An 18,409-nucleotide genomic window follows, 5' to 3' on the forward strand; every position below is an offset into this window, starting at 1 on the left:
CAAAGATCACCTGGTATTCTGTCAGGGCCTGGCGCTTTCCCTGGCTTGACTGCCTTGATTGCTAAAATTGTTTCTGTTAGAGAAAAAACGAGGGGTGCGTCATGCGCAGCCAAGGGGGCCTGCAAACTATCCCAACCTCCACTCTCACCTGAACTTTCACAGGAATATAACAAAGTAAAATGCTCGACCCATGTTTTCTCCTCTAAAAATTTGTCTTTGCATTCTGTCGCCCCCCTGGTGCCTCTAGCAATGAGGCTCCAGAAGGAGGTCTGATCTTTACACTTACATGCGTCCAGCAAATCGGACCAAACCCTTTCGTCCCACTCTTTCTTGGCCTTTAATAAAATTCTTTTATACTGGGCTCTCTTAGTTCTCACAATATCCGCTGAACCTCCCCTGACCGCTGTAATTAGGTCTGTCTTGGCTTTCCGACAATCCTGGTTATACCAGGTGATCCCAGTTTGTTTACTCTTTTGGGCGTTATGTGATCTTTTTACCGCCCTGGTCAGGATCCCGCCAAGTTGGTTGATTAGGTGTTCATGGGATTCTATCAGACTAGGATTTTGGATGACAGTACTGTTACCTAAGAGAAAAGACATATGCCTCACAAATACATTATAGATTTGACTGATGATTTTTGAGTTGTCTAATGCCACTGGCCACTTCAGGGATCTACGGTTATTTGCCACTAGAGGATCCTGTGGCAAGGACACTGTGCTATTAACACTTTTGTCAAGGGTTTTAAAAATCTGAGTTTGGACAGACAAGATCAAAGGATAGTGGTCGCTTTCCGTGCGATCATCCACCATTAGGTCGATGGTCATGGGCCACAAGTTCAGGGAAACTAGTAGATAATCTAGGTGGCTGGAGTGTGCCCCTCTGGTGAATGTTGGTCTACTAGGGCAGTCTGATGGCAACCGCCCATTACATGCACGTAGGCCTGATTCTAATGTCAAGTTCAGTAGTTGTAAGGCGCTCACTGTGCAAGGTGCTTTGTAGTTCGTATCTACTAAGGGAATATTGTTGGCACTGTCCTAGTCCTTATAGATGTCTTCTAGACCTATTATGGGTTCAAAGCCTCTATTAAAATCACCACCTATAATCATTTGTGCATTTTGATCAAACCCTGCCACAATATTACTCAGGTGGGTTACAACTGTTGATTCTTTACATGATCGATGTGGTCTGCTATAGATATTGATCACGTAAGTCCTACAACCCTTATTATTTTTTAGCTCAAGTAATAAGAGGTCGGGATTATTTGTGTCAATTTGCTTAAAGGACAAGCCTCCTGTGATTTTCACCCAAATTGTTAGTCCGCCAGAGGGTCTCCCCCCATTTGTATTTACTGCGGGTATGAAAAAAGATCTATAGTCAACCTTAAAGTAGTTTTCAAGCCCCCAGGTCTCCTGGAACATAATTAAATCCCCACTAGCCAGATAATCATGCCAGGACGGATCTGAGAGATTTTTTTTCAGACCCGCAATGTTCCAGCAGATAATTTTTGTACTTCCTAAAACACCTAGTTTCTCTACTACCTGGCATGGTGCAGTTACCCCAATTGTATCTAAATGCGGTTGTTGTGCCATTATGTCAGCAAAATGCAGTGGCTGTTGCGAAGTTTTAACAGGTGCAATCTGCTTTGGTTCAACTTCAAGATGCAAACTAGGATATATGTGATTTATACTGCATGACGTTGTCGAGGCCCCTCCATCAAGTCAGTCGCAATCCGCTAAGCCAGCTAAAGCTTCAAACCTATTTGAGGTGCTGACTCCCCAGTTGTAGGATGGGGCCCCAAAGCCCCAGCCATTTACAGGAGCATTCCATCTAGGTGCAGGGGTAATAGGAAAGGGTGGATTCTGGTGAGAACCCAGCCATCCTCCATTATAGTCAACATTGCCTGTAGGTGCTGGGGTATTCTGCTGCATGCCTGGCCATCCTCCATTGTAATTAACATTTCCTAAGGGCCCACAATTGTTAGCTAATGTACCAAGCCCTCGTCTGCCCATTTGGTTCCAGTTTTGCCCTGAGGTAGTGTGACGAGAAGTATTGTGTTGGTTAACTAGCCATGGACCTGCCCTGTTTTTGGGAGCGTAGTTTGTGTCAAATGCTGATAGTCCCCCACCCCAACCATTATCTCTCGCTGACCAAGCTGGCTTTGGGGGCTTTTGATTGTTGGCTTTTTGTGACTCATTATAGAAAAATTCTAATGTAAGGGGGATTATAGAACTACTTCTTTTTTGTGGTGGAAGGATATTTGATAGAATATCGGGAAGAGCAGCTGGGGTTAAAAAGTTTAATATCACACAGTCGCCCTTCCATTTTTTTTGCTTATTTCCTATCCATCCAACCCTTCTTGCCGTTTTAATTTCGTCAGCCAGCCGCTGTTCACCCCCCTGTGCTATCCGCATGTTATTTGACAGCCAGTATAGTGCCTTGCTTTTTAGTGACGAGGCTGACTCAGTTTGGTCCGGTGATAGGGTTGGTGTATTGGCTAGCACTAGCACCAGCGGTGCTGCTTCGACTACAAATTGTATTGGATTTTCTTCAAAACTAGAGGGCACTGTAACATGTGGTGGATCAATTAAATGAACAGTTGGGGCTTCTGGTGGCAAGTCGTTGGTAATATGGCCAGTTTGTGGGCATTCTGAAGGAATTGCGCCTAGTGGGGTAGCATCTGATGTTGCCCTGGATTCATTATCTTCCTTTGGGGAATCACGGCCTTTATTGACATTACTTAAAGCATTGCCTATTGCATCTGCTAAGACATTTTGTGTACTTTCAAGTTTCTTTATCTCTGCAGAAAATTTATCAATCTTGCTGATAAGTGGCTTAATGATTGTCTGAATTTTTATTTCTAACAGCTCCGCTATTCTAGACATTAAGTCCTCGTCCAATGTGTCCCTCAGATTGTTCTCCTCATTGTTCTGGCAGGTACTTTTTGACTTTAGCAGTGATGTGACCTTATTTTTTCCTGAACGTGCCCCCCCACGTTTACTTTGCAATCTGCGACAGGCTCTGACTGCCCTTGAGGTCTGTTTTGCCGGTGGTTCGTCCTCCGCGTCTTCTTTTTCATCATTTCCTTCAACCTCAATGACAACCTGTGCATCTGAGTCATTATCCACATGTTGCTCAATGTCCCCCACATTCACTGTGCTGGCATCAATATTGACAGTTACTGGGGAAACTGTTGCATGGGGATCGTTGTTAGTCTAATAACAGAGACTCGTTAGTTTGCGAGGAGGTGGGTGGGCTCATGGGAGGGAGAATAGGTGATTGAGACAGACCTAACGATTGTCTGCGTTCGCTGTTTATTTTGCTGACCACTTGGACAAGGTAGTTTTCAATGGTGTTCTTTGGTGTTTCGGATGCCATGTGATGATTTCTTTTACGCATAATTATACAAAGGTGTGTGATAGTCTTACACCCACAGCTCGATGAGATAACAAAGTATAACTCTCAAGGTTAAAACAAAAGTCTTACTTCAGTAACTTGTGCAGATGTCCAGCTGACTCCTTTCCAGATTCGTCGGTGTGTTTGACTGCTATTGACTTTTCCACGGAGGCCCCCTCCTTTTCCCGGGCTCCTGGGCGATTCGATAATAGCTGTACAGCCTGCTTACCGACCCCCGTCTGGATAACTAGGGCTCAGGAGGCGGTCAACCAGCGTCAGAAACACCACCACTCACAATAGGCTGTCATGAAAAGTAAATCCCTGGTGCACAATGAAGTATTTTAGGGAGGTGGCCTAGCCTGGCCTACTCGTGCCGATGAGGGCCGTAGAGGGCCCGCCCTTTGCCCGGGCTTCGCTCCGGGCGTCCCGCGAAGCGGGTAACTGCGCCGCTTAAGTGCGCCTCCTGGCGCCCTCGCGTCGTCAGAACGCGCGCCGCCGCGTAGGGTGCCGGGAATTGTAGTCCCGGAGCGGCGGCGCGTGGAGTCTGCTGTTGTTTGACTCTTGGCGGTGGCGGCGTGCTTGCAAGGCTTCCTGTCTGCCTTAGAATGACTCCTGGCGGTGGCGGCGTCCTGCAGGTAAGTGCTGGCTTGCCTCTCCTCACTGCCTTTCCATATAGCAAAAATATCGTCGATATAGCGACTATAATGTGCTATATTTTCGGACATTTCTGTAGTATAGGTCTTCATGAGTACTTGCTCCTCCCACCAGCCCATATGCAAATTAGCATAGCTGGGGGCGAAGCAAGTACCCATGGCCGTCCCCTGTATTTGCTTGTACAACAATTTATCCAGGGTGAATATATTATTCATCAAACACCATTCAGTCATTTGTACCAACATTTGAGTCTGTGCATACAAGTCAATAGTTCTGCTGCTTAGATAGTGCTTGATTGCATTAAGCCCATCACGATGCCTTATACTCGTGTATAAGCTTTGCACATCCAGTGTCATAAATACAAAATCAGACTGCCATTTTATGTCATAGATTTTCTTCAAAAAGTCTCCAGTGTCTTTCGTATAGGAAGGCAATGATTGCACAAAAGGTTGTAAATAAAAGTCAATGAATCTGCTGGTACTCTTAAATAGGCACCCAATAGCTGATATAATTGGCCTTCCAGGAGGACACGTTGCATTTTTGTGTACCTTGGGTATAAGGTACAGGTTAGGGGTGACCGGATAGTCTGTTTTCAGAAATTTGAACTCTTGTTTAGAAATGATGCCTGCGCTTTTCCAATCTTACAGACTCCTGTTGTATCTGTCATGTATGGTCGATATGTTCGTTGTACCTATTCTCTGATAACAATCTTTGTCTGACAGCTGCAGCTGTGCTTCTGTGCTGTACATATCCAAAGGCCAAAGCACCATATTCCCGCCTTTATCTGACCAACGTATGACTATGTCACTCCTGTCTTTGATTTTCGTCATGATGTTTTCATATGCCCGCCTCACACTTTGGTTTGTTTTGGAAAAATCGTTACTACTTTCCCATGAGAGTGCTTTCAGACCCTAATAACTTTGTCGGAAAAAATGTCTATAGAGTCTTTCGGCATATTTGGACAGAACGTTGATCTTCGTTTGAATGGAGTTTTGATGGTGCCTGTTCTAACTAGCCCAGCATGTTGGGCTGCTTCTTGTGTGCTTGATCCTCCCTCTCTCTCCTCTGTGTCCAAATCGGCCATTCCTCTTATAAATGTCATATCTTCAATCTGCCATCCATTATTTGCTTCATTTGGTTTTTCATTTTCAGTAGACATATTTTCTCTGCTATTAAAGAAATGTTTGTTTAACTTCAATTTTCTTGTGAATTGATGTAAATCAATCCGTGTCTGTGTGTAGTTGAAGTTCGTTCTCTTACAAAACTATAATCCCAATGAAAGAGTCTCTTCTTCTTTGTTTGTTAACGCCATGTTCGATAGATTGATGACTGTGTTTTTATTCTCTGAGGCCATATTTGTTATCTCCTGTTGTACCTTCTGTATGTTTGTTTTTTCTTTGTGGGTTGCTGCACTTTTGCTCCATCGTCTGTTTTTGCGTTTCCTGCTTTTTGAAACAATGTCTTGTTTTTGCTGTAGTTTCCTTGAGGATGCCGTGGCCTTAGGCTCCGTAGTCTGTCCTCCCTTAAAAAAGCAAATTCATCCACAGGAGTTGGTATTGGCTGCACTTCAGCTGCATTTAGTGAGGTACCGGGCTCTGATTCAGCTCCTGAGCTTATTTCTGATTCCTCAGGTGTTACACTTTCTTGCGCACTCGGAGTTGGTAATTTGCGCTGCCTTATACCGTCGTACTTTCTTGCGAACGTGTATATACGGCCTTTCATATCTGCTCGGTCCCTTTGGAATTTCTAGGCCTTGCGTTCTCTTATTGTTTGTTCATATTTAGATACTCTGGTTTTGATTTCATCCATTTGCTTGCGTATATATATATTTATACTCCAAAGATAATCCAGCACGGCGCAAGCTTTCTCCAGGCTGCAAGTACGGACACAAACCCAAAATCGGTGCAAAAAAGTGATTTATTTAGCTGCGGTGTTCCCAGTCATCACGACGCATTTCACGCTTCTCAGAGCGCTTGATCACATGACACAGTTAATCACCAGACATTGGCTTAAATACATTCAACACATGGTATCTAAGCCTACAAATGGCATATAAATAGAAGAGTAATAACATCAAAAACTACACAAGCTATTTCATCATATTATCGAGTTTGGTATACTTTGTGTTTTGGGTTCAACAAATTTTTTAAAAAGGGAGAACACAGTTATAATTCGATGTGTGAATGTAAAAACCTTTGTCATAAGTAAATAGATATAGTGATATGAACAAAACGAACATAATGTGTTTCTAATAAAATCAAAGATTTCAAATAATGTGGTTATTGTTTAAAGTGCAAAGCAGCTACTGATGTTCATCATATTGCGGAACATGCCGTTCATACAGTTAATTAATTTGCACATGCTTTGAATGGAAACGATATGGAGCCCCATATGCTGCTAATGTCCATGCACCGTGCAAAGTATCGGAAAAGGAGAGAGTAAAGTGCTATAGCAAGGTTAGATTTTATATCTCAGCGAGGGATTTTGTTGTCAATAGTTAATTAGGTTTTCAAAATTGGGGAATAATATCGGTGAAATAGCTTATTCGCCCCTTATGTTGACCATGTAACTTAGCCACCAATAACATTTATATAGGAGAATGTGCAAAAAACGCATGTTTTTAAAGGTAAGACATTATGTTTCATACATATAAGTTCAACAATCAATACCCATTAATCAATAAATATACATATACACAAGCATAGGATTCATAAATATGCCTATAAAAAAACTTTAAAATGGTTGTTAAATGGCTAAAAAGATGAATTCATAAGATATATCTAAAAACCACTGTGTATAAATTGATTACTAAAAAATATAAAACATAGAATAGTTAATACAAATTTTATATAAATAACAATCTAAGAGTAATAAAACATGCTTAATAATTTACAAATCCCATAAAATCCTGTGCAAGATAGCAAAAAGGCCAAAGGATATTCTATATTAGAGACAGCTGTAAAGATCCTCCGTGATATTAAGGCCTGAGGGATGCTTTGTATTGAGTTCGATTATATACTGTGTTTCGAGGCGGCGTAGTTTGTCCTCCCTGTTGCCACCTCGTCTACTGGCCTGCACACAGTCAATAACAAAGTATTTAAGGTCACTGCTCCTGGAATTGTGTTTGGCTTTAAAATGTCTAGCTACAGGGTATGTATTATCCTGATTTCCTATTGCCCGTAAATGCTGTAAAATTCTTTTGTGTACGGGGAGCTTCGTGCTTCCCACATAGAGCAAATTGCAGAAACAAACTAACACGTAGACGGCATATTCAGTCTTACATGTTAGTAGTTTATTAATCTTGTGTTCCCTGCGATCGAATGGCGAATAGTAACTATTTTTATTGGTAGCTTGTTGACAGGCTTTACATACCTTGCAGTTAAAAAAATCCTGCATGTGTTTGGTACCAAACTGATGCTTCCAGAACCTCAGGACTGGTTTTAACCAGTTCGTCTTTCATGGACTGCCCTCTGCTATATGTAATTGGAGGCCTCTTAGGGAGATCTTTCCCTATTACTGGGTCACTAAGAAGTAATGGCCAATTGTTGCTGATGATAGTTTCTATCTCCTTATGTTGGGCACTGTATTGTACAATAAATCTAAATTCAGGTGGTTTTATTTCAATGTCTTGCAATGCCTGTGTGTTTCCAGCCAATAGTAAGGACCTGTCTTTTTGATTTGATTTAGAGATTGCTGCATCTATGATCTTAGAAGAATAGCCCCTTTCCAAAAATCTCAATTTGCTGTCCCTCTGTGCATCCTTCAAATCAGTCTGCCTACTGTGTATTCTTTTCAGGCGTAACATCTCGCCATACGGGATGCTATTGACTAGATGTTTGTGTGAACTCCTGGCATGCAGGGTAGAATTTCTCGCTGTGGTCTTGCGGTGTAATCTGGTTTCTATTCTACCCTGTTCGATAAAGACCTCAGTGTCCATAAATCTGATGGATGTCTTACTTCAAGTAGCTGTGAATTGGAGATTTAAAGTATTTCTGTTGATGTCTGACACAAAAGTTTCTGCAGATGTCATGTCCCTATATACATATATATATAATATATATATATATATATATATATATATATATATATATATATATATATATATATATATATACAACAGCTGCAGCCTCCCAGAGCTCCGTACTGAAACGACCAAGGAAAACCACACGAATCCAGCGTAAATGAAGGCACAAAGTTTTATTTAAAAGCTGAGCCTAACAAAATCTGACGCGTTTCGGGCATTCTCCCTTGCTCACAGACAGTAAGTAAGACAACCACAGTTAAATACCTGGTGCTCCACAGTTTTGTTTTTTTTTAAGTTTTTTTTTTCTCCAAGTTACATTTTTTACTTTCTCTTGCATTACACCATGTGATCATAGAAATGGAGGACATACTACATTTTTAGTGCTATAAGATCTGTTTTCCAAACAATTTTTACCAAGGTCTGTTATTAACTGTATAAAATGGTTAAAATCCACATTTTTAAAAGAAATCAATCCATTATTCCTTGTAAAGTGCAATAAGTGACCAAAATAAAATAGATCGGACACTCAGTATTGTAAATCAGGCAACATGACTGCATATAATGCTAAAAAAGTCCAATTTTGTTGTGCTATGTTAAAATACATTCAATACAGTATTGTAAGTAAAACCTTATCTATGTGCAAATAAGCAATAAAGTGCATTTTCAAATATCCTTATACAGTGCAAATGCAAAGTGCAAATTCCACGACTCTATATATAGTCAAATAAAGTGACAAATGCAATTTGGTGCAAATTACGCAAAAATGTAAACAATTGGATGTAATACAAAAAGAAAAGGTTCTTTGATATTCAAATGTAATATAGCAACAACAAATATAAATGCCTAAAATGCAGATAAGCACAGTAGTCAAAATGCCAAATTGGAAAAATTGACTAATAGTGGAAAAGGACCACTGTTGAGTTTTCTCAAAACAGCTGTAGGTAAAGAAACAGAGATTAACAAATAGTACCCGATGGCTATGTCCAAAGATATAAATAAGATAAAGTGCTACCCAAATAATAATTAAATAAAGGGAAGCTTGTATGCTAACAACCATGAAGCCATAAGTGATAGGAAAAAGGGGAAGTGGTAAATGAACGAAATGCTGTATAGAAAAATTAAACATGAAGGTGTATAGCGGCTGACACTTAAACTAACCCAAAATAGTAAGCAAAAATATCTACAGGAAAACATGCAAATCATCTGTTGTGTTAAGCCCATTCGGGAATCTGCTATCTAGTTCCAAAATAAATTGAGACTCCAGTCTCCTAAGCATCCTATCTCTATCACCACCCCTAAGAGGCTTGTCCACTGAGGCGATGACGAAGTAGGTCAGGTATTGTAGACCCACATGTGCATGTCAGGAAATAGATAGCAAACTCAGTCTTGCAAGTGAACTGACCCTTGATGTTAACTGGGTCAGGACTGAAAGGTGTATAATATTGGGTAGTTGTTTTACCGAATTTGCACGCCCTACAGGAGGTACAACGTTTGAACCCAAACCGGGATTTCATCCACTCTTCTTTTCTCCTAAGTTCAGGGAAATCATGGCAAATATGTGTCCTAAGGGAAAAGGGCCCTTCCGAAAGGTCACAGTGGGACCATCAGGCAATCTAGGTTTTAACACCACATCAGTTTTTAAAACCGACCATCTTTGTGTTACAATAGATCTGATTTGCCTAGCTTGTCTGCTATAGGCAGTTATAAGTCTTGGTGCCTCGGTAATCTGAAAGAGACACGTTAGTGATAGATTCCGTACCTTAGAATATCCCCAGGCGTCAGACTGGATCCGGAAAGTTTTGCGTAGCAGTACCCTTGCGCGTCGGTAGGCGTCGTCTGCGGCTCCGCGTCCGTCGTCGGCATCGTGGGCGCCGTGATGACGTTGTCGGAGTACTTAGACGCCGCCTCCGCGTGCTGACGTCAGTTCTTAGTTCTTCTTTTTTCCGCGCCAGCCAGCGCAGATCTGGAAAGAGCAGTTCCCTAGTCACTTTTTGACTAAACTTTTGTGATCTTTTTTGATCCATTTCGAAGTCTTTACGACTCCGACGGTGCCGTTAGGGATGCCCGGCTTCAAGCATTGCGACGAGTTCGACCGTACCATGTCGGTTACGGATCCCCACCGCTTGTGCCTGATGTGTTTGGGCGTCGACCATGACGACGAGGCCTGCTCCGACTGTCGGGCCCTCTCGAGGAAGGCCAGGCGGGAGCGGTCCCGCAGGCGACTCGAGATCCGCCAGTCGGCCCCGCGCCGTGTGAGGTCCCGGTCCCACGGGAGGTCGAGGGACAGGTCGCGGGGACTGAGCCGTCGGCTCCGGGAGTCGGCGCCACTCCTCCGGGTCCAAGTCGTCAGGTAAGAAGCATAAGAAGTCTAAGAGACATCATCGCTCTTCTGACTCCCCCCGACGCTCGCGCGAATCGGCCGGGGGTTCGGGTGACACCGCCCACGCGGCTCCTCGTGAGTCGCGGGCGCCGCGTTCGGCCCCATACCCCCCGGTCCCTGGGCTGAACGCGACGCCGGAGGAGATCGAGCGCTTCCTCATGGCCATGAGGTCCCTTTCTCCTCCGACGGGTTCTGCGGCGCCTTCGGGCCCAGTGAACCCGTCTGGGGGCCCTAGTGGGTCGGGGGCTGCGACCCCGACGCCGTCGGGTGCTTCGGCCTCGACGCCGCCGGCGCCTTCGGGCCCGGCGCCGCAGGGCCCCACGATCCCGACGCCGCCGGTGCCCTCGGGCTCGGCGCCGCAGGGCACAGCGGCCCCGGCGTCGTCGGTGCCTTCGGGCCCGGCGCCGCAGGGCGCGGCTAGGCCCTCGTCGGGCGTTGGATCGTCACCGGTGGACCTTACGACCCCCCCGGCGTCGGTCCGTGTGGTGTCCCCTCCGGCGTCGTCCTCGGGCGGTGCCGTCCCCGATGCCTCCTCTCACTGGGTTCCGACGTCGGAACGGCGCCTGTCGGCGCCGCTCTCGACGCCGTTCGGAGAATTTCAATTCTATGAACCCACCCCATTAACTTATGACCCTGAATCTCAGGAGATGGGAGACGAGGAGAATTGGGAGGGGTCTGAGGACCCTCTGACAAGGGAATGTCAGTCTAACATGGACGGGACAGGAGACCTTGGGGAGGCCAGTGGCCTGGACACCTCTCCAGACACTGGATTCGTCTCTCCTGCGACCGTGGCTTCGGAGGAGGGCGCTACATATAGTGTGGTGTTGATGAGGGCTGCTAAGGCCTTGGGCCTTGAGCTCCCCGTCGCGGCCGTGAGGACTAACCTCCTCACTGAGGTCCTTAAGCCGCAGTCATGCTCCATGGAGCCTCTGCTGCCGTTTAATGAGGCCTTGACGGACGTTCGGTGGATTTATTGTCTCAAATCCGGGAAAAAAAACACGTGTTTTTTTTCCCGGATGTGAGAGTCGGGATGTGCCGGACCTAGTCTGCAGTAACGAGTCACTAATCCCAAATTTACGGACTTGCAGTACCAAACACAGGGACTTACGAACTAACCGAAGGTCTTCACAAATTAGACCAATTTCTTCCTCGTTTTCAGCAACCGGTTACACGTCCACTGTGTCACCAGACCAGGCACGATTGATATCGTCTGCCTTGTTTTTACAATAAATCCACCAATTGACTTTCAACTGAACATACCAGTCAGAGGTGTACCATCCAACTGATCTGGCCTTGATACACCTCCACAGTCTTTTCCGTGGTGCTCCCTCCCCCGCCCCCCCCCCCCATTTGTCCTGAAGAAGACCCGCAGCAGAGGTCGTGATTTCCCCGTATTGCGCCAGGGTCGAAACTTCGACAATTACGCCCCCTTTTAATTTCTTAAAGCCTATCCCAATCCCCTTGTCCCCCTGTATAATAGTGTATATATACTCTGTATGGGTAGGCTTTATATGTGCAATGTAAATTGTTTCCTTTGTTGCACTGATTTATCCTGAACCTTATGCCTTCAGCTTTCCTTTTCTCATCACTTGAGCACCAATCTTTCTTTTTTTCCTATTGATCAATTTTTATGATTATGAACATGTAAATAAACTGCAGTATAATTTGTCTTGATACTGTTGTGTTGGGTTCATTGCATTTATAGCAGAATAAGCTAATAATACATCTCCTGTTGTCTTTCAGATTGTATCTGACTATCTGTTTATTGTGAATAACTAATATTTACATCAATTGTCTTTTTTTTAAAAATGGTGTCTAGGACAAGGGGGCCATCGAGCGCGTTCCTGGGCCAGAAGTAGGACGTGGTTGCTACTCCCACTACTTCCTGGTACCCAAGAAGGGCAAAGGGGGCCTACGCCCTATCTTGGATCTGAGGAACGTCAACGGCTTCCTCCGGAAGGAGAAGTTCAAAATGCTGACACTGGCTCAGGTCTTGGCTGCCCTAGACCCAGGAGACTGGATGGTAGCGTTGGACTTGCAGGATGCGTATTTCCACATCCCCGTCCTGCCGGCCCACCGGCGTTACCTGCGGTTCACGGTAGGCCTCGAGCACTTTCAGTTTACCGTGCTCCCCTTCGGCCTTACCAGCGCCCCACGGGTGTTCACGAAGGTGATGGCGGTGGTCGCAGCTCACCTGCGCAGGTTAGGGGTTTCATTCTTCCCCTACCTAGACGTTGAAGGCGGGCTCGCCCCAGGCAGTCGTCAACCACCTCCAGACTACGGCGGATCTCTTGCACCGACTGGGATTTTCCATCAATGTGCCGAAGTCACACCTGTGCCCCTCTCAGAAGCTCCTTTTCATCGGAGCGGTTCTCGACTCGACGCAGTTTCGGGTTTACCCGCCCGAACAGCGGGTCCGGGATTTACAAGCCCTGATTCCGATCTTCAGGCCGTTATCCCGGGTTTCGGTCAGGTTGACGCTGCGGCTTCTGGAACTGATGGCCTCCTGCATCCTTCTGGTGCATCACGCACGGTGGCGGATGCGGGCTCTGCAGTGGGACCTGAAGTTTCAGTGGGCCCAGCACCGGGGCAACCTGTCCGACCATGTCCTGATCTCGGAGGGCACTGCGAGACAGCTGCAGTGGTGGCTCACGGACCGCGATTGGGTTAACGGCAGATCCCTCTCCCTTCCCCAACCAGAGCACGTAGTTGTGACGGACGCGTCCCTCCAGGGCTGGGGAGGCCACTTGGGAGAGGCGGAGATCAGAGGACTCTGGTCTCCGGCGGAGTCCCGGCTCCATATCAATCTGTTGGAGCTGCGGGCGATTCGTCTGGCACTGAAAGCATTCCTCCCGTCTGTCCGAGGGAGTGCAGTGCAGGTGTTCACGGACAACACCACCGCCATGTGGTACTGCAACAAACAGGGCGGAGTGGGGTCGTGGACCCTATGCCAGGAGGATCTGCGCCTCTGGCAATGGCTGGAACATCAGGGCGTGACTCTGGTGGTTCAACACCTGGCAGGTTCTCTGAACGCCAGGGCGGACAAACTCAGCTGTCGGTGCTCGATGGATCACGAATGGCGTCTGAACTCTGACGTGGTGCAAGGCCTCTTTATGCGATGGGGAGAGCCTTGGTTAGATCTATTCGCCACCGAAGAGAACGCGCAATGTCATCAGTTCTGCGCGTTGGAATTTCCAAGGCGGCACTCGCTCGGAGACGCTTTTCGTCGCAAGTGGAGCTGCGGTCTGTTGTACGCCTTTCCGCCTATACCTCTTCTGCCCAGAGTGCTGAAGAAGATCAAGCGCGACCGGGCCCAAGTCATCCTTGTGGCTCCGGACTGGGCACGAAGGTACTGGTATCCCGAGCCACTCAGTATGTCAGTCGATCCCCCGGTTCGTCTGCCTCTTCAGGAGGACCTTCTGTCGCAGCAGCAGGGGACGGTCCTCCACCCGAACCTGTCCAGTCTCCACCTCCATGCATGGAGATTGAGCGACGACAGTTGAGGCCATTTGACTTGCCTCCTGAAGTTTGCAACATCATTCTGGCAGCCAGGCGTCCCTCCACAAAGATGGTATACGCCTGCAGGTGGAACAGATTTGTGGCATGGTGCACAGCAAAGGCTGTGGATCCCCTCAATGCCCCTCTCTCTGAGGTTCTTCTCTTCCTTCTTTCTCTTGCCCAGCAGGGCTCTGCTCTGGGCACTATCAAGGTAGTATATGAGCGCGCTACAAAACAGCTAAAATAAATAAAATAAAATAAAATAAATCTTTCGGCTCTTTCAGCCTTTCTGAGGCTGCCTGACCAACCTTCTTTGTTCAAGTCCCCTATCGTAAATCGATTCCTGAAGGGCATCACTCATACTTTTCCTCCTGTTCCCTTCGTGATGCCTCAGTGGGACTTGAACCTGGTTCTAACATTTCTGATGTGCGCTCCCTTTGAGCCACTTCACAACTGTCCACTTCGCCTTCTTTCTTTGAAGACTGCCTTCCTGGTAGCCATCACCTCTGCCAGGAGAGTGAGTGAGCTCCAGGCTCTCTCTTGTAAGCCTCCTTTCCTTTCAGTCCATCCGGACAAGGTTGTTTTGAGGACTAGGCCCTCCTTCTTGCCTAAGGTGGTCACGGCCTTCCACATTGGGCAGTCCATCACATTGCCCACCTTCTTTCCGCCTCCGCACCCCTCGAGAGAGGAGGAGAGGCTCCACCGTCTGGACCCAAAACGTGCGCTCTCGTTCTATCTGGATTGCACACGCCAGTTCCGGGTGGATGATCAACTCTTTGTTGGGTACGCGGGCGCTAAGCAAGGGAAAGCGGTGCACAAGAGGACCATTTCTCGATGGATTATCATGTGCATCCAGGCGTGTTACTCCTTAGCTAAGAAGGAACCCCCTGTTGGGCTGAGGGCTCATTCCACTCGAGCCACGGCCACTACAACTGCCTTGGGCCGAGGTGTGCCCGTGCAGGACATTTGCCAGGCAGCTACGTGGGCCTCGTTGCACACGTTTGCAAGTCACTACTGCCTGGACAGTCAAGTCCGGAGGGACGGCTACTTCGGCCGTTCCGTTCTCCGGGACTTTCTGGTGTAAATATTGGTTCGCAGACCCACCACCACGGGGATGGTATTGCTGGGGTATCTATTCTAAGGTAAGGAATCTATCACTAACGTGTCTCTTTCAGATGCACAAGTTACTACTTGTGTAACAATATATCTGTAAGAGACATTAGTTCGTGATAGATTCCTTACCGACCCACCCATCCTCCCCGTTCTGCGAACCGATATCTAGGGTTAAGGTCATCCCCTTTCAGGGCCCTAGTTTCTTGGCACCAGTGTCGGTTTTTGTCATGGCTCTGCGCTTCTGGCGCGGAAAAGCTGTGGCTAAGAACTGACGTCAGCACGCGGAGGCGGCGTCTAAGTACTCCAACGACGTCTTCACGGCGCCCACGACGCCGACGACGGACGCGGAGCCGCAGACGACGCCTACCGACGCGCAAGGGTACTGCTACGCAAAACATTCCGGATCCAGTCTGACGCCTGGGGATATTCTAAGGTAAGGAATCTATCACTAACTAATGTCTCTTACAGATATATCGTTACACAAGTAGTAACTTGTGCTTCTCATCAAAAACACTGCCTGACTTGTTGTTATGTGTTTGGTCAAGCAGGGAATCACGGGTTCTACTTTTGGCTTTCTGCACTGCCAATTTCAGGACAGATTCACGATAACCCCTTTGTCTGAATCTATCCAGAGCTTCCATGGTGCAGACTTCAAGATCTTTTTCAGTGCTACATATTCTTTTAATCCTGAGTAGCTCACCTAAAGGAATATTATCTACTACATGTCGTGGATGTGCACTGCTGGCATGGAGGATACTGTTGCCAGCAGTGCTTTTTCTATGTAGTTTAGTTGCCAAGTGTCCATTGTGTACAAATATTTTGACATCCAGAAACTCTGCCTCACAATTACTAAAAGATTTAGTAAATTTCAGATTTTCATGATTTGTATTTAGACTTGTAACAAAGTTGTCTGCACTGATTAAATCCCCACGCCATAAAACAAAAACATCATCAATATAACGAATCCACAACAAAACATGTTCATCAAAAATAATCGCATGTTGTCGCCTGAGGACCTGCTCCTCCCACCAGCCTACGTGTAAACATGCATAGCTGGGAGAGAAGCAGGCCCCCATAACAACTCCACGCTTCTGAACATAAATATCATTCCCAAATAAAAAGAAATTATTGTTAAGACACCAGGTGGTTAACTCCATCAATACTTTGTTATGACAATAACAATTCATAGGTCTTTTACCAAGAAAGAATTCGAGCGCTTTAAGACCAGATGTATGCTCTATGCTCGTGTAGAGCGATTCTATGTCCAAAGTAATCATTAACATGTCATTGCTCCATGGGATATTATTAATTTTAGCAATGAAATCACCAGTGTCCTTAATATAAGTAGGTAGATTTTTGACCAAGTCCTGCGGGAAATAGTCAATGTATTGTGTGACATGTTCTGCCACCCCCGCAATGGCCGAGATGATAGGCTGGCCAGGGACAGGTGTCACCTGCTTATGAATCTTTGGGAGTAGATATAGCTTGGGCAATACTGGGAACTCAACATGAAAGTCAAACTCCTGGGAGGAGATCATGCCATCTCTTTTGCATTTATACAACAGTTTTTTTAATGCGTCCTTTGCATCATTAAAATGTTTAATGTTGGTTTTAGAATTGCAAGTTGGGTCGTTTACCTGTCTCTTTGCTTCTTCAATGTAAGCTTCTTGGGGCCAAATAACTACATTGCCACCCTTGTCTGCAGTAGTAACAATGATATTATGGTCATTGCCCAATTTTTTGATGAGTGAAAGATAATCTCTCTCATGTTAACCTTTGTAGCGTTTTTTATGTTTAATCTTGTGATGTAATTGTTTAAGGTCCTCAACCACCACGTCCTGGAATACATCAATTGAGTCCCTAGGCATGGTGGGATTAAATTTAGACTTAGGTTTAAATGGGCTGATGTTAGCCCCCACTTGTGGAATGGACGCAGCTCTCAGTTCATCCTGAGTAGATATTATATCAGGAGATAATGTATTGTCAGAGGCCAGATGATGCAGCGCCAACAAAGTTTTAGTGTCTTTAGCAGGCAACGCCAGAGGTATATTAACAATCTCACTGTTGCCTGACCGTTCTTTTTCCTTTTCATTTAAGCCTTCCTTAATGTTAAATTTTTTTTTGATTTTTAGTTTCTAATGAATAAGTAAACATCAACACGGGTTTTTGCATAATTAAAGTCAGATGCTGGACTATAAGTTAACCCCAGGCTCAATAGTTGTTTTTCCGCCTCAGTTAGGGTAACCGTTGACCAATTAATTACAGTGTTGTCACTTATCTTTTTTTGCGCCAATATTGTCGCTTTGGTTTTTTGGGCGATTTTCCGCTTTTTCCGGCGCTCGCCCCTCCTTTTGTTGCATCTGACTCGCTTTGCTGCTGTTGCTGCCCCTTTTGTTGGTGTTTGGTCCGAGGCCTCAATGTCTGCAACCGATCCGAGACTAAAAAATCCACTTCCTCACCGAGATCAAGGATCAAAGAATTTGCATCCCACGGAGTGTTCCCATCCTCATCTGATGTAAGGCCACTTGTTAGCGATTCATTATTGCTTATTTCCTGGTTGTTGCGCATTGTAGATGGTGCCTGGGCCGAGGTGGAAGCTCCCGCTTGACTTGTGCTCTTGCCCTGTTTAGCTTGCTGAGCTTGCTGCGCAAATTTGGTTTGTTTGCCGCTATCAAATTTGCGTGCAAAAGTATAAATTCGGCCTTGGGCATAGTCCTCCTTATCCCTGGCGAACTTGTAGATTTTTCTTGCTTTCATTTTCTCCTCTTGTTTAAGCAACCTTTCGTCAATTTCCTTGCGGGTCTTGGTAATGATTTCGTGGGGTTCAAATTTTAGTAACAATTCATTGATTTCCTCAATCTCCTTCATTAGCATTTCTCTGTCAATGGAAGCATATTTCACCAGGATTTGTATTAGCTTGGTGGAAGATTCTAAGTTTGTTTGGCCCCACTCTTTTAACATATTGGGATTTGGCTTGTCGTAACTGGGTGCTAGTAGAATACGCAACCCACGTGGCACACGATTTTCTTCTAAATACATTGATAGGGATTTATGCTCCCACCATTTTGACATCTCTTGATACATGCATTTTTCTAGTCTTTTGAGCGCCGCTCGTATTTGGCTCTCTGCTGTGTTGTCATTACCGGTTGGGTCCGCTTTATCGCTTGCTCCCGAGCTTGGTGTTACTTTCGGCAGGTTAGAATAGAGTGCAGCAGCCGCCACCTCTCTACCACAAAGAATTTCGGCTGACATTGCGATAGGCTCAAGATAGCTTTAAAATGTCTCAGCGTCCGACGACCTGAGCTAGTGGAGCTCCCAGGGTCACGCGCTGGTGCCGGATACTCCTC

This window comes from Lissotriton vulgaris, chromosome 6 (genome assembly GCF_964263255.1).
Source record: "Lissotriton vulgaris chromosome 6, aLisVul1.2, whole genome shotgun sequence".
NCBI lineage: Eukaryota > Metazoa > Chordata > Amphibia > Caudata > Salamandridae > Lissotriton > Lissotriton vulgaris.